Source organism: Acomys minous, assembly GCF_964271855.1.
Source record: "Acomys minous genome assembly, chromosome: 4".
NCBI lineage: Eukaryota > Metazoa > Chordata > Mammalia > Rodentia > Muridae > Acomys > Acomys minous.
In genome coordinates, this window is record NC_140486.1 from 101,383,021 (window position 1) to 101,394,839 (window position 11,819).

The 11,819-nt window shown below is 45.1% G+C and overlaps 1 pseudogene across 1 annotated transcript; it reads left to right on the forward strand.

Annotated features, from left to right (window-relative positions):
- The first annotated feature begins 571 nt into the window (after positions 1–571).
- On the forward strand, positions 572–1,416 carry LOC311596294 (coatomer subunit gamma-2-like; annotated as a pseudogene). The gene has a single exon. The product of its transcript is annotated as a coatomer subunit gamma-2-like (transcript).
- The last annotated feature ends 10,403 nt before the right edge of the window (positions 1,417–11,819 follow it).

Consider the following 11,819-nt stretch of genomic DNA (forward strand, 5'->3'; position numbering starts at 1 on the left):
GACACATGTGATTGTGCACTGACACTGGCTCATGTGCACTGGCATGTGTGTGTGTGTGTTATGTGAGGTATGCATGTGCATGTGTGCGCACACATGTGTGAGTGTGTACAAAGAGAACATTTTGCTCCACAGAATAATTTTTATTGGGTTTTTGATTTATCATTTTCCCTTGAGGGTAGTCTCCCAAAGGAAGGCTTAAGCTCTAAACAGTGACCTGTAAACTTCTCAGATGACAGGCTTGGGAGTTGTCTTGTTCGTCAGCGGGAGGAGGAAGTTGAGATATAAAACTGATGGTTAATACCCTGCAAAGGAATGTTCTTTGTGTTTTCTCTAATGTCCACGAGTCAGTGGCATTTCGTGTTTATGCAGTGAGTCCCAGAGCTAGAGGTGAAGGAGAGGAAAGGACTGGGCTCAGGTTCTGAGAAGATGACAAGTCCTATGCAGGGGTCCTGGGCTTTCAGGTAATTAGCAAATTTATCTAACGATGATTTGTGCTACCTCAGCTCTAGGCCACCTGAGCCTTGCCTGGGGTCCAGCAGAGGCTCTGGTGGGCACAGGGAAGTCATCCAAGATGGTTAAAAAATCTGACAAGAAGGATGAGGAGTCTGTTGTGGTTCCAATCCTTTCCAGCATTTGGAGAAGAGTTCTGTCCCGCAAGAGGTGCACGTATTCAATGAAACCCCCATCAATCCAAGAAGATGCTTACATATCTTGACAAAGATTCTTTACTTATCAGGGTGAACACTCTGGAACTCTGGAAGCTACAGAAGCCTAAGGCTTTGTCCTGGCTCAGTGTTTTCCGTCTGATGATCAGACACTGAGGAGAATGTGCTCTTTACCATCAAGGAACTGGCTACCATCTGTGAGGACATTATCTTTGTCACAAGCAATCTGACCAAGGACATGACTGGAAAGGAAGATATTTGCTGAGGCCCAGCCACCAGGGCTTTCTGCAGAGTCACAGATGGAACAATGTTGCAAGCCTTCAAAAGATACACGAAGCCGGCCCTTGTGGATCAAGTCTCCAGCGGACCCAGTTCAGCACTAGTATCCATTCTCCTCCTTAAACATGATGAAGATTAGATGATGTGGTCAAACAGTAAGCTGCACCAAGTGGCAATGCTATGGGGCAGTACCATGCATTGGAAGTGCTTTATCACCTTAGGAAGAATGATCAACTCGCTGTCTCCAAGATGCTAAATACTTTTACCCAATCTGGTCTCAAATCACAGTTGCATATTGGTGCTGAGTCAAATTGCTAGCCTCTTACTAAAAGAAAGTGAGGGTGGTCAGGAAAGTCCACCCTTTGATTTTACTGAGAGCTGCTTGCGAAATAAGCACGGCCTGGTTATTTATGAAGCTGCTTCCACCATTAGAGTTGGCACCCGCCGTCTCAGTTCTTTAACTTGGTGGTAACTCTTCTAAACCAGCCTTGAGATACGCAGCTGTGAGGACCTTGAACAAAATGGCAGTGAAGCACCCCTCAGCTGTTGCTGCCTGCCACCTGGACTTAGAAAACTTAATCATGGACTCAAACAGAAGCATCGCTACCCTGGCCATTACTACATTGCTCAAAACAGGAAGTGAGAGTACTGTGGACAGGTTTATGAAGCAAACTTTATTTTGTGTCTGAAATATCAGATGAATTCAGGGTGGTGGTTGTACAGGCAATCGGTGTTCTCTGTCAGAAGTACCCGCAGAAACACAGCATTATGATGACCTTTCTTTCCGATGTGCTTTGAGATGATGTAGGTGGCAAACTACTTTTTAAACATAGGAAGCTGTTCTCTTTCATTCCCTTGATTACTGTTAAATATCACAAGGATTTTTGCTTTTGTTTTTAACTCACTTCTTCATGGTTTGTAGTTTTATCTTTTTTTACTCTTTGAACATTTCATATATATTCACTGTATCTTAATCATGTCTGCCCCTTGCCTCCCCTGCCTATGCTTCAACTCAACCCAGGACCTCCCATTAGTATTTTAAGGATATCTCTTTATCATCCATATGCCTCTTTCTCATATTTGCATGCCACACAAGTGCCATACATAATGCTAATTGCTGTATTATTATGGCTATTTTCCAATTTGAAGGAAAAAAACTTTGCTGTTACTGTTATAGTAAATAAAGGAAGTTAGTTGGAAATTTAAAAAAAAAGTTTATGAATCAGAACTGAGTCCTTTAAAGTTGACGCAGACCTACAGTGTTGCTCAAATGACCTTGAGCTGGCTCCCTAGGCCTGGGCAGGAATTTTTCTCTAGTTTCCTGTCAACAAGGCCCTCCACTTTCCCGCCACATTCACTATGGGGCCATAGGAGTGGCCAAAGGAGTTTTGTTTACAAAAATGTCAATCAAAGTTGTCTGTCTGGGTTATGAGCTGTCCATATTCATACATTTGAGACTTTAAGGGTTCACTGAAGCCTGAATATGGGGAAACAAGGCATGTCCATTAGTGGTTCTAAGGCAGCCCCCTGAAAGCCTCCTGGGAGCCTTATCTCTTAAGGGAAGGGAGGCTCCCCCTGACGTCCTTGTAGTATTGCTTGAGGGGTGCTACAAAGCCCTGCCTACCTGACAGGGTATGCGCTGAGCAATCCTGTTGAGAATGAATCACAAACTTCTCCTGCTGCTATAGCCATGGAGCAGCAGGAGAAATCCAGTTACAATTTTAATGAAAAGTTCTTCATCTGCCCATGGTTCTGTAAGAAAAACATGCCACGTGCGGCCACCTTCAGTGTGAAACAGGCCCTTGGTTCCCACACAAGGCAATCATTGCTCTGAGTAGAATGCCAGAATGTTCTCTCCTTGGAAAGTTTCAGGGGAGCTCATATCCTGCCTGTTTGCTTTTAATAAAGAAATGTTAAATATATTTAAATAACCTTTCTTTAACGGGCCTGGAATGTGGGTTCTTGGGACTTTTGCTTCTTTAAACATCCTGAGGACTATAAACCTCCCCTGACTGGACTGGTTGCCATGTCAGGGGTGTACCCATGTTGCTTGAATTTTGGGGTTCTCTCTGGTTTATGGGGATACAGCTGGGCCAGGAAGAAAATTCCAGGCCTCCCTCACTGCTTCTTTATTTTTATTCATTATCTGCACTTCCTGTAGCTCGAGCAGCAGACACTGCTTGCTTTCTTTTACGCTAATTTTTTTTTTAACCTGAAGAGATAGACTCAAAGGCCTTACTTACCAGATGGCCACCATCCAGATAGGACTCTGGTCCTCACTGTCCTCGACCTTTAAGACTCCGCTCATAGGCTTCAGAGAGGAAAGGCTATTGAACTTGGAATTGGATAGCTGGGTTGCAAATTTGAATCTCTTCATTTGCAGGCAACTCCAGAAACGTTAATTAAAAAATAGTCTTTGAGAGAAAAGCTAGGTGTCCTTTCATTCCTCCAGAAATGGAGGACACAGGTCGATGTGCATGTTCTGACAGCATGAGAGGTGTGAGAAAAGCAGGATGGAACACCCAGGTAGCCCAGTAAGCGATGCCCTTTTTACTGAAGCCCTTCAAGACCTGAGCTGTTTAAGGTTTATCTCCTCAGCTAAGTTGTGAAAGCCAAATGAGTAAGTGTTCCATGTTCTGCAGACAGGAGCACTCATTAGGGAGTGGAGAGCTCAAATGAAAGTGTCTCCAACCTTTTCTTGGGGTTATATACGTATGTAGTAAGCCATCCCTGTTTATATTCAGAGTATCTGCTGGGATGGAATATCTCCCATCTAAGTACTAACCAGGCCTGACCCTGCTTAGCTGCCAAGAAGAGACGAGATTGGGAGTGTTCAGGATGGGATGGCCATAGAGCTGTAATGGAATATCTAATAGCTGATTGCTTGTTTACTCATCATCTTACCCACAAATCCCATTAGAAATAAGTGCAGAAACACAGTAAAGTCAAAGTGCTTTCCCGTAGCAGTTGTTCTGATGATTTGAATATAGGATCCTCTGGAGTGTGGCAAAGATGGTGCATGAAACCGTGACTTTGATCCATTGGATGGTCTTTCATATTTGGGAAGAGGGCAATGGGATCTCTCCTCTAACAATGGAGACCATTGTACACCAACAGAATTATTGGGGCAGGAGCTAAAATCAGAGCAATGTGAGTACAAATCATAACACAGAGAAATGAAATGTTTCCATCCCTACAAACTCCTCGAACCACTGATTGGAGTTGCAGACACTGCTGTTCACTCAGCAGAAATGTATTAAGACCATATGCAAAGACCAATAAATATTCTGGCCCAAGCGAGATATGAAAACAAGAAGCAAGGAACAAGTCAGTGGGGTCCTCTGTGGACTGCTGGGTTTCCACCCATACTAAAGAACACTCAGAACCCAGGGGGCCCAGAGCCTGTTCACCGTTTCATTTGCTCATCTATTCAACAAATATTTATTGAGCACATGCTGTGTGCTGGGAATTCAGAAGGAAGGAGGGCTGGCAGCATCCCAGGCTTCAAGTATGCTGGTGGGCGCGTGTGGGGGAGGGGCAGGGTACCAACACTAACAGGATCAGCTGCGAGCTCCACTAACCCAGTAGAGTTGTGGGGATGTCACAGAGAGGAGGCTGATGCTGAGGGAGGGACTGGCACAAAGGGAGCCAGAGGGTCTGCTCTCCGGGTGCCAGTTCCTTCTCTGCCACCTTTGCCCCACTCTTTCATCTTCAGGGACCTCTCTTGGACAATCCAGACTAATCTTTACAGCTCCAAAGCCTTAACGTAATCATAGCCACAAAAATCCCCTTTGGTGTCTGAGGCAGCAGAGTCACGGACTTCAGAGACTGCTGTATGGACCTCTCCAGGGAAGTTGGTCAGTCTCCAGCTCACAGGACCAGGGCACTTGGATTCAACTCTGAAGGAAAATCAAAGAGGGAGTGACATTTGAAAACCACCCCCCCCTTTTTTTCTTTTCCTCAAGTAACTGGAGATCATATCTTATCTATAGACAGACCAAGTTAAAGAAAGTGGGTGGGAGGCTGGCTGGCCAGAAGGCAGCAGGGAGGCTAGGAGAAACAAGAGACAGAGCCCAGAACTTAAGGTTGGACTGAAATGTTTATGATCTATAAGGCTGCCCCACTCTGAGGGCAAATAAAATGCTGGATAATTCAAGCAGTTTGGGGATTCATTTGAAAGCACATGGTTTCTGGCTCTGTGCCTGTCTGCCTAGACCAGGCTTGCCTGTGGCAACTCCAGGCTGTTATTACTCTAAATGCATGGCCCCTGGCTTAGGAAGGAGTCAGAATCCCTACTTCTTTTTACAATCCCAGCATGTAGTGCTTCTTTGCTGTCCTACTCACTCCCTTACACACATCTCTGGCCCAAACCATCCAAATTGGTCTGATCACATTTTGTGTTTCTCTAGTAAGAATTTTTCCGGTTCTGATTTTACCAGTTTGTTTTGTCGCAATATCTATTTTATCCCCTTCTCATCCTCCTTGGCTGTAAACTATCACTAATATCCTATCTGGCCAGTATAGGATATTTACTAGAAAACTCAAGGGGCCTATAGAACAACTCAAAGGACGGTTGAGATTTGACCACATACCTCCTGTTGCCCACTGGGCTGGGTAGAGAGTTGCTCTTGGCAGTGACTCACAAGAGCTGCTCCCAAGCCTTTCCCATGAGGCCACCTTTCCTCCATTTTATCATCCACAGGAAACTCAAGTCTTCTCCAGTTCCACTCAGAATACCTTCCAGAGAGGTCAGTGGTGGGTGAGGCTGGAGTAGAGGTAGATGATTTGCTGACCAGGCTGGGTCTCTTCCAGAAGTCTGTCTAAAGGAGACAAGGACATTGCATTAGAGAAACAGCCAGAGGCTCTATGAGCACAAGGTTTCCCATAAGGCATTTTGGGAACAGGTCTGATCTTTTCGCCCCTAAAAGCCACCTTTGTCTTCTCTCTCTCTCTGTCTCTCTCTCTGTCTCTTTCGCTCTCTATCTCTCTCTGTCTCTCTGTCCCTGTGTCTCTGTCTCTGTGTCTCTCTCTCTCTCTCTCTCTCTCTCTCTCTCTCTCTCTCTCTCTCTCTCTCTCTCGGCTTCCAGATGCTATTTTTGGTTCATTTATGCTCTGGGAGGCTGGAAAAATCAGGACTTCGTTGCAGATTAATGACTCTTAGAGGCTGGAAAGGGAAGCCAGGTTTGACTAGAGCATGTGGTCTTCATGTACTGAAATATGACAATGAATCCCAGTACTCAGTACACTTAGTGAGGGTTAACACAAGCAATATTTTCAGAGTGTGAAATGAGACAGGCCCCAAGATCCTCTGGGAGTTTCTGATCTGTGGAGTCTGAGCTTGGGCCTCTGTGGAAGTTGAGGTTTCGATTCTTGGTTATTTTTGCAGATGGCATGGCGGCTGGGTGGGTCTGCCCATTCTCCTTACCTATAAGAGACAGGCAATGACAGTTTCACTTCACAAGAGAGCACTTAAGGACTAAGGTAATAACCAGAAAGCACTCCAAAGAGGACTGGCATTCAGCAAGCCTTTATTAAATATTCACTGAAAGTTGCTTTTGATGATGACGAATTTCTCAATTTAATCGCCTTCCATTCTGGTCCAGTGTGTTAAAAGAGTCAGTAGCCTTATAAAATGTCTGTTTTCTTTTTCCAACTTTCCTCTATGAGTAAAGTCCTATCAGTTTATCTTGTCGTTTGCTCAACTATGCTACAAAGAACATTTTCTCAAGGTTAGCTTTTTTGAAGCTTCTTCTTATGTCAGGCCAGGTCCTGTGTCACTCACCGTCTCTAACCGGCTAGCTGCTGTGGGGCTATTGTATGTAGGTCATGACGCCCTAGGGAAGTCGGAGAGAGTTAAAATTTTTATAGTATTGAGTTTTTTAGGGCCTTCCACATTTCTTCTAAATACTCCTCTCAGGCTATGAACTCATAAAACGCGGGGAGAAACTCCACCTAAAATCACAAGGTCACACATTGCCCCTCACCTCATTTGACAGACAGCGAGGGTTAGCTGCAGACTGTGGCCTTGCCCCCACATAACCAGGCTGATTAGAGACAGACAGTGTCTCAGATTTCCTGAAGGGCTCTTCCCAACCTTTGTGCTCTTTCATGCCTTGCCCCCAAGCCCCCTTCCCCATCTCCCCCAGGGAGTCTAAATCGTCATTTACAAGACTCATACCAGGAAGAAAGAAAAGGAGGACCAAGAAGATTCTCATTGCCCAGCGCAGCCCCTGACGACAGAGGCCCCAGCTTTCCCTCTTCACAGCCCGTAAACTGCTGTGTAAAATTTAAAAAGCGTGAATTTACAGAGCCCAGGAGGAGCCAAGAGGCAGACTCATCTCCACTAGTGTCTCAGCATACCGATGAAGCAGGAAGAGGCGGCCTTGCCAATTTCTGACCAATAAAATATCTCCTGTGCCTTTCCAGGTTCTTCTCTTTCCCACACAACAAGAAATGGAGACACAATGAAGGGGTCAGGTTAGCAAGAAACAACAAAGGAAAATACCCAGCATGCCCTGAGCTTTGTGGGAGCACAGCTGGGTCACTGTATCCTTGTCTTCTGGGACTGTTATTCGTCTATGGATCCCTTGATCATCCCGCCTGCTTCAGTATTTCCTGAATTTCCATTTCAGGGAAGCCTGGGTTGATTACTAAGTGAAGATCGTGGTCTAAATGGTTCTAGCTTCCAAAATGGTCCTTAGAAATCTGAGTGCCCGGGAGAGTCCTGAAGAGGGGAAAAGACAGGCGGAGGATTTTACTGGCATGTCTGAGCTGCGCGGCTTTGAGACTCTGACAGGCTGGCTTAGCCTCTCCAAGCCTCAGCTTTCCTATCCCTAAAAGGAAGAGAATTGGTCTGGTAGGGATCTTGAGATCTCTTAGTCTGATATTTGCTAGTTCTTAAGCAAGTCAGGGTCCCGGCGGGTGGGGGTGAGACTGTCAGGGCAAATGCTATTGAGAACTAGAGACAGGAGCTGCTGAGCTTTTCAGTGACTGAGGCTGTGGGGACCCTATGCAGGCCATCTGTTCATCTAGCTGTGGTCAAGATCAAGTTAACTGATTTTCATATGGTTGAGATGGGGAGGGAGGGAGAGGAAGGAGGAAGGAAGGGAGGGAAGGGAGGAGGAGGAGGAGGAGGAGGAGAGAGAGAGAGAGAGAGAGAGAGAGAGAGAGAGAGAGAGAGAGAGAGAGAGAACACAGCTCTAAACAAGATGTGCCCATCAATATTCCTCCCACAGAGCTCAGGGTCAGGGATAAAAGGAACAGAGGACACCAGGAGAACAAGTCCCTCTAAAACAACTGAACAAAGCTCATAAGAGACTGAAAAGGGTTGATAATGATGAAATATGATAGATATTGATTTACATTCAGAATTTTAGATGCACCAAGATAGGAAAGATGTTTTCTTCAAGGCTGCCAAATACAAATAGCCAAAACACTATGAATGTAACATTCATATAATTCCTGGTTGTTTTGTGGTTCTTCTTGCTGTAGGTAGTTTATTGTATATATGTATAGTAATGTAAATATATATGTAAAAAATAAAAATAAGGGCTGGAGAGATGGCTCAGCGGTTAAGAGCACTGTCTGCTCTTCCAGAGGTCCTGAGTTCAATTCCCAGCAACCACATGGTGGCTCATGACCATCTATAATGAGATCTGGTGCCTCTTCTGGTGTGCAGGCATACATGCGGGCTGAACACTGTATATGTAATAAATAAAGAAATCTCTTGTAAAAAAAAAAGAAATAAAGGTTGGGAGAGAAAGAGAGAAAGAGAGAGAGAGAGAGAGAGAGAGAGAGAGAGAGAGAGAGAGAGAGAGATTGATTGAACAGCATGCACAAGGTTTACACAGGTCTACACCAGGTTCTCTGCATATATTCTATAGCTTTCTTATGGGACTTCTGATTCTGTGCACTCTCTTGGGGATCTTTTACTTTTTTTTGTTGTATGTCTTGCCCAACTCTGATATGATGGCATTCTATCTTATAATTTATTTTGTTGTGTTAAAAAGAGCTCTGCATTAATTCAGATGAAAATAATAATAATAATAATAATAATAATAATAATAATAATAATAATAATAATAGAATTTTATCTCTTGAAGTTCTAGAGGCTGGGAAGTCCTAGATCAAAGGGTCAGCATGGTTGTCTGGTGAGGCTTTCTTTTTCCATGATGTTGCTTTAATCCTGCATATTCCAGAGGGGACAAACACTATGTTCTTGAAAGGCAGGAGGCCTAGTAGGAGAACCACTGCATGAAGCTTCTTTTACAAATGTGCTAAAAAAAAAAAAAAAAGAAAAGAAAAGAAAACAAATGTCTTCCTGCTCGAATGATAAGTTACTATAGATGTAGTTTTCACAATAGCTTGGGCTAGACAAAGTTAGATATGGCACTTGTTAGAGCCACTGGAGGGAAGGCTTTCCCTCAGATGCAAATAAAGACTGGAGCAAATAGCTTACGGTTAAGGCTCATCCAGCCAAGATTTAAATGTAGGGTAGGGTAGGGTAGGCTAAGGTAGGATAGGCTAGGGTTGGATAAGGTAGGGTAGAGTAGGATGTGGTAGGTAGGGTAGGGTAGGGTAAAGTAAGGTAGGGTAGGATAGGGTAGGGTAGGGTAAGTAGTGCAGGGTAGGATAGGGTGGGGTGGGGTAGGGTAGGATAGGATAGAGTAGAGTAGAGTAGGGCAGGGTAGGGTAGAGTAGGGTGGGGTAGGTATGGTAGGGTATGGTAGGGTAGGGTAGCATAGGGTAGGGTCGGGTAGGGTGAGGTAGGGTAGAGCTGTCTCCAAGTGAACTCATCGGAGACAGGGAAGATAATGACAGCCTGTACACATCCACAGCCTCCAGGCTCCTGGGACAGATAAAGGAGACCTGAGTTAGAAGGGTGGTGAGTTCTTCTGTTAAACCGGACATTTTTCTGGTGTCCAGAAAGCAGATACAGTTTATCCCAGGTCGTGCAACTTGTTGGTAGGAATTCCTAGCCAGTGGCTATTGGGTGTGCCATGCTCTGGCCCAGAGGCTGTGGTTTTCAGGCTCCTGACAATCTGTCTACTTCTTTTCCTGATGGGGCATGACAACCTGATTCGTATCTTTTGCACAGCATCAGCAAAAGCTGTACAGTCCTTCCTTGCCAAGCCTTGCTTCCCTTTCCTATGGTAAGGTATGGGGAAACAAAAGCACAGATGATAGATGTTTTCAAGTTGGAATCCAGATTAATGGTCATGGGTTTTAGATGAGAGCTTTATAACTATCCTATAAATACTCCCAAAACCATCTGAGATGCTTCATCCAGGTCTGTTTTGTCAACAAGAAAATCTAAGGGGGTAGGGCTTGCCAGGAAGTTGGGGGTCTTAGGGCCAGGGAGATAGATTCCAAGGGGATGTGTGAATCTGAGCCTTGGAAAAAACCATTCAGAATGAATAAACCATTGCATTGTCAGGCAAGGGAAAGATGATCTATAAATAATATTTATTTGCTTCTTGATGTAGCCCTGAGATTTGTGGCTATATGCTTTCTTTCTAAGTTTCTCTCATGGTAATAGATTATTTATCCACCACACATGGCTTACAATCTATATTCCTGGGACTGTGGGGATAGGTCCGTGAAGGGGAGGTGGTACCTATTGGGTTGGTTAGCCAGGGCTGGACCAGGTCAGCTGTGATTTTTTTTTGAGGCTTCAGGCCAAGTCCCTCCAGCTGGCAGGAAACAGTCACATCCTCCAGGACTACCAGCCAGATGCACGCTCCTCTGAAAGTCACTGAGCTGCAGATAAATACAGAGCCTGTAATAACTTTCTCATTTGCTCTCGTTTATTACACGTTCCGCACTTGAAATCCCTGTGTTCCACTCCTGAGTGTCCTGGAACTTTCAGAACAAACATTGAAGTTGTCGGCGTTGGGGGAGGTGTGGGTCGTGGGAGTAGGGGGTGCTAATTACCATCCGGTATCCACTCTTTCCATCCTTTCTGAGTGACTCACATGCACTGGACGATTAATCTCAATCAGAACAGCATGACGGCAGAAGACATCTACCGCGAGGCACTTTAGTGCCAAAAGCTGGTGAGGCAACCAGTTTCTTCCTCTGGGCTGTAGTGCGCGGGGCGTGGGGCGGGGGGAAGATTTGGTTGTTTTAAAAATAGCATTTTGCAAAAAAAAAAAAAAAAAAACGAAAGCTGCCAGCATCTGCGGGGTTGGACAGCAAGCAGGGCAGAGGTTGTGTAACGCCTGTGCTACCCACTGAGTGTGAGCAGGCACTTTTAATAGTGTTGGTTGGAAGGTGATGCAAGCCACTAGGCTCCAAAGATCAGCCCCACCTTTTCCCGAGGACACGGAGGGTAAATAATCCCTCATGTTTGCATTGGTGATTTTCTCACATGTGTCCTTAGCAATTATCCTCCTATCCCGACAGGTGCATTTGCTCATCTTTCATCCTTTTCCATCTCTGGTTTTGTTTTCCTCTGTCTGAATAACACTTTCCAACAAGCCCCAGGCTACACCTGGTACTAAGCCTGTACTCACTGCAGATGGGCTCTGTAAGTTCTGGGTTGACCAGAAGGAATCACCTTGTCATGTTGTCATGTTAGGAATGTGGCCTCATCTTTTTATTTGAAAGTCGTTGATGGGGTCCTCATTAGCAGGTGGTATAGGATTACTTGCTTGAGGTCTGAGAGCTCAAGGGATCCTGTCCAAAGTACACAGTCCTACCTCCAAAATGCAGGTCTGGCAGGGAACTTAGTACCTCATTTGCCTGACTGGGTCAGTATTGTTCCAGGCTCTTCCATGTATACCTTTGTTAAAAACTGGCCTCATGCAGACTGACTGATGACCACCACTGTGGTCATGCCCCTGTTAGTCTGGAAACTTGCACAGGTTTTTATGG